The sequence below is a fragment of the Macaca thibetana genome, chromosome X (assembly GCF_024542745.1).
Source record: "Macaca thibetana thibetana isolate TM-01 chromosome X, ASM2454274v1, whole genome shotgun sequence".
In the NCBI taxonomy this organism is placed as follows: Eukaryota; Metazoa; Chordata; class Mammalia; order Primates; family Cercopithecidae; genus Macaca; species Macaca thibetana.
Genome location: NC_065598.1, coordinates 98,074,298 through 98,079,742, shown reverse-complemented (window position 1 = coordinate 98,079,742; position 5,445 = coordinate 98,074,298).

The following is a 5,445-nucleotide window of genomic DNA, read 5'->3' as shown; positions in this document are numbered from 1 at the left end:
AATAACACAAAGGAGGGGCAGAAGAATGGATATATATTGAAGCAAAGTTTTTATATTTTCCTGGAACTAAGTTAGTGTTAATTTAGACTTCTGTTTTCTGGTCTGACAGATAAACAGCTTGAAGGTCATCACTCTTGTCCTTATAACAAGGAAAAGGGGTGAAAAAAACTGAAAAATCAACAACTTTGCTCATATCCATCAGAGAATTTAGGTCACAGGACAAATGCTTGGCCCCAAAACTGGAGAGACAGGTGAATACAGACAGCTCATGCTCATGAATCAAAAGACATGGCAATATTCCCCAAATTGATTTACAGATCAAATACAATCCCTATCAAAATTTCAGCAGGTGTTTCTGGAAAAAAAAAAAAAGAAAAGAAAATCTGACAAGCTGATACTAAAATTTATATGGCAGGGCAAAGGTCCCAAAATAGCCAAAACAATCTTGAAAAAGAAGAGCAAAGTTGAAGGACTTACACTTCCTTATTTCAAAACTTATTATAATGCTATAGTTATGTCAGTATGGTACTGGCATAAGCACAGATATGTATATCAATGGGTCAGAATTGAAAGTTCACAAATAAACTTCTGCACTTATGGTCAATTAATTTTAATAATAGTGCCAGGACATTTAAAAATTATATATGTTTTAAATAAATGATGCCGGCATAATAGAAATTCCACATGTAAAAAGATAAACTTATACCCTTCCCTTGCAAATTATGCACAATAATGACCTCAAAATGGATCATAGACCTAAATGTGCAAGCTAAAAGTATAAGACTTTTAGAATAAAATATAGGAGAAAATCTTAACCTCGAGTTAAGCAAAGATTTCTTAGGAATAACAGCAAAAGCATAATCCATTTAAAAATATGATAAATTGTACTTCATCAAAATAAAAAAATTTTACACTTCAAAAATACTATTAAGGAAATGAAAGACATATCCCACATTGGGATAAAATGTTTGCAAATCATATATCTAATGAAATATTGATAATATTAAAAGATTGTCTACAGCTGAATAACATGAAGGCAAATAATAAAAATTAAAAGGGCAAAAGATTTGAATAAGCATTTAATGAAAGAAGATATGGTTAAAAGATATTCAACATCATTAAACATTAGGGAAATGCAAATTAAAATAAAAATGAGATTTAACTCCCCGCCCACTAAAATGGCTATAACCTAAAGACAGACAATAACAAATATGAGGTTATGGAGAAACTAGAAACTTTATATATTACTGGATGGAATACAAATTTGTGCAGCCACTTTGGAAAACAGTTTAAGAAGTAAAATGTAAAAAAAATTATTTGAAGAGACTTATCATATTCAAATATTAAAATACATAATTATTCCATAAATGATTCTGGGCAATTATTTTTAGGACGTGAGGACTTCTGTTTGTAACCCTTGGCTTATGACATTTCACTAAACACATAGCAATTAAATTTAAGAGTTAAAATTTTATAATGTAATTGATAAATGTCTATGATTAAATAGCAGTGAATATTATCAAACGTTTACAGGAACAAAAAATTTATAAGATAAAAAGTGAAAAAAATCCACAAAAATAAATATTCTCATTTCTTTAAAATTATTGTCTAATGTCATAAATAGAAGCAAATTTAAGAGGCAAAAAACTGAGAAAAACAATAAAAATGATCAGCATAAACAGCTAATATAGATTGATAATTAAAATATGAAGTCTGCAGTAGAGAAAGGATGTGAAAAAACAATTTACTAAAGATAAATTAGAACACGTTAACAAATGTGAATAACCTTAACTTCATTGGAAAGTTCTAAAAAATCCAAAGATAACTAGATACTAGTTTCATTATGAAGTTTTTTATACTTAAAAATAGAAATTTTGAAAAGATAAAAGTTAAATATAAATTTATTATATGTTCCAACAATACCACTATTAGGAATCTACCCAAGAAAAATGAAAACTTATGTCCACCCAAAGACTCTTACATGAATGTTTACAACAGCATAATTATGCTTCCACATTGGAAACAATCCAAATATCTATTAACTGGTAAATGAATAAGCAAATGTGATATGTCACATAATGAAATGCTATTCAGCGGTTAAAAATATGTATACATGCTACAACATGGATGAACCTGAAGAACATGGTAAGTGAAACTAATCCAATCTTAAACTGGGAGATGAAGAGAATGCAGAAAAATGAAACTAATAAAAAATGCCTCGGTTATCTATATATCTATATCTATATATACATTTTTTTTGAGATAGTCTCACTCTGTTGCTCAGGCTGGAGTGCAGTGGCACGATCTCTGCTCACTGCAACCTCCACCTCCTGGGTTCCAGCAATTCTCCTGCCTTGGCCTCCCGAGTAGCTGGGATTACAGGCATGCACCACCATGCCCAGTTAATTTTTGTATTTTTAGTAGAGACGGGGTTTCCCCATGTTGGCCAGACTGGTCTCGAACTCCTGGATTCAAGTGATCCACTCACCTTGGCCTCCCATACTGCTGGGATTACAGACTTGAGCCACCACGCCCAGCCAATCTCCTTATTTATGATCGAGATGGTCAGGCAGAGGTCAATACTCTCCAGTACAGGGGTCGATTGTTTCGCAATGAGCCATATAATGTTCCTAATTAGAAAGCGAAAGGAAAGCTTAGGAAGAGCTTCTGTGTGGGAAACAAGTCGATATATAGGGAACGTTGGCAGATTATATTTATAATGTATACTATAGGTATGTGGCTAATATATTACCTTTAATGGCAAAAACCACAATTACTTTTGTACCAACCTAATACTTGTATTCATAATTTCAATGGAGAGAATAAAAGATCATATGTATACTACTTACAAAAGAACCTTAAATTATAATCAAACATATGAAAATATATCCAAATGTCCTAGTGATTAAAGAAATGCAAATGAGAAAAATGACAGAATTGAAAATATCAAGATACACAGTAGTATGTGAATATACTTACATATGCATTATATATTTATCTATAATAGATATAGACGTAGCTATAGATATGAATAAAATATAGATTTATAGATTTGTCATGAGCATACACATCAAACTGTTAATATTGGATATCTTGTGGTTGAATAGAGAGAAGAAAATGCAATATAGTTTCTTACTCAAAAAAATATTTATTTTGGAAGGTATTTTATAGAACAGATATAAATATTTTGTAATCATGGGAAGCAACTGAGACAGAATTTTGAAAGCATTATACGTGCCTGATACAGGTAAAGTCTCTGGCATATAATGTTGGTTTTCTTTTTTTTTTTTTTTTTTTTTTGAGACGGAGTCTCGCTCTGTCACCCGGGCTGGAGTGCAGTGGCCGGATCTCAGCTCACTGCAAGCTCCGCCTCCCGGGTTTACGCCATTCTCCTGCCTCAGCCTCCCGAGTAGCTGGGACTACAGGCGCCCGCCACTTCGCCCAGCTAGTTTTTTGTATTTTTTTAGTAGAGACAGGGTTTCACCATGTTAGCCAGGATGGTCTCGATCTCCTGACCTCGTGATCCGCCCGCCTCGGCCTCCCAAAGTGCTGGGATTACAGGCTTGAGCCACCGCGCCCGGCCATAATGTTGGTTTTCAATGTAAATTTGAATAATCACTTTTCATTATCACCTGATCAATTTTCAAACGTAAAATTGGTTGACTGTGTGTGTGTGTGTGTGCACATGCACACACACATGAATGTGCAATTCTTTCTGCTTTGTGTACTTCATGGCTGCGCTCTTGTACTTTTTCCCTTGTTTGCTAAATCCAGGTCCTTGTCAATAAACATAAGCTTCTGTATAGGAGAAATCATACTTCCATAGCAGTTTTGAATTCCAGAACCTTTATGTCAAGACCTCCAATAAAAGTAAAACAGTCCTACTCAACATTGACAGATATTCCTGGGACTGTCTGGAACACCTGGCAAAGGATATCTGTGGTGTATAGATTAACTCAAGAATAAAGGGAAAGGCTCTTCTGCTTTCTCCATTTCTCTTGGCTCCTGCTGCAGTGACCAGGATTGAGCTTAAACAACACAAACAAACAAAAATATTTTCTTTCACCTATTTCAACATTCTACTTAATGACCCAAATATATGCATGGGTAATCTCATCTCCTTGGTCTAAACAAAATGGTCCATATCTACAAACAGTTATTAATTGTTAAAACACTTGAAGAATGATTTGATTGTAAACATCTTAGGGGAAGGTGTGAGGAAGAACATCTTAAATTTACCTTAAAGCGCATGGAGTGACTTTTTTATTTACATGTCTGCTTCCTAAAAGAAGTCCTATCAGTGTCTTTTTTTTTTTTTTTTTTTTGAGACGGAGTCTCGCTCTGTCACCCAGGCTGGAGTGCAGTGGCCCGATCTCAGCTCACTGCAAGCTCCACCTCCCGGGTTTACGCCATTCTCCTGCCTCAGCCTCCCGAGTAGCTGGGACTACAGGCGCCCGCCACCTCGCCCGGCTAGTTTTTTGTATTTTTTTTTTTTAGTAGAGACGGGGTTTCACCGTGTTAGCCAGGGTGGTCTCGATTTCCTGACCTCGTGATCCGCCCGTCTCGGCCTCCCAAAGTGCTGGGATTACAGGCTTGAGCCACCGCGCCCGGCCAGCCTATCAGTGTCTTGTGTCTCCATTGACCAGTCTAATCACATTCCCCACGTGGAGTTAGGCAGATATCACAGATATGTTCTGGTCACATTGCTCTCATTTTCTGGGGATGTGACTGAGTAAAGTTCCCATAGGTCTTTCATAGATTCAAGGCATGCAGGTGCTTTTTGGTCTTTGAATCATTTTGTCAAAACAGAAATCTTCTGAGACATCTCAAATCCCCCTTGTTCCTTGGTCTTATGTCTACACAGGCAGCCCTGTGCATATTGAAATGAATTGTTTCCAATAGACTGTCCTTTAGTACAGAGTTCAGCCACAGTCTTTGTCTCAGGCTTCCTCTGATTACCTAGTAGGCTGTCCGTTACAGGCCTCTGTTTATACCCAAGGATGGTCTCTATAAATTGAAACCTTGTGCCTTCTCACCATTTTTTTCCAGCTTCAGTACACTCATGGTGGTGCTAGACACCTTTTATTACAAGGAAAGTTATGACAATTTTAAAAGGCCAATTTAATACAGATTTATGCCAATGCCACTTCAGAATCCCAAGGTAAGCTATAAACTGACTGTTCTGTTTTATCATTTAATAGACACATGCAACAGTTTTGCCAATAACTTACTATCGGCAAACTATTAACCGATAACTTACTATTTCTTGTACGCAATGGTGCAGACATTTTGACTGAATTTTGCATATTCAGGGATTGTGAACCGTTATTTTTCAACCTCGATGGAAATGTGCACTTCTTATGTTAAATATAAAGACAGAATAATAGATGGGAATGTTTATGAAATAATAAAAATAAATGGTCCAAATATCCATCCCTCTTCTCA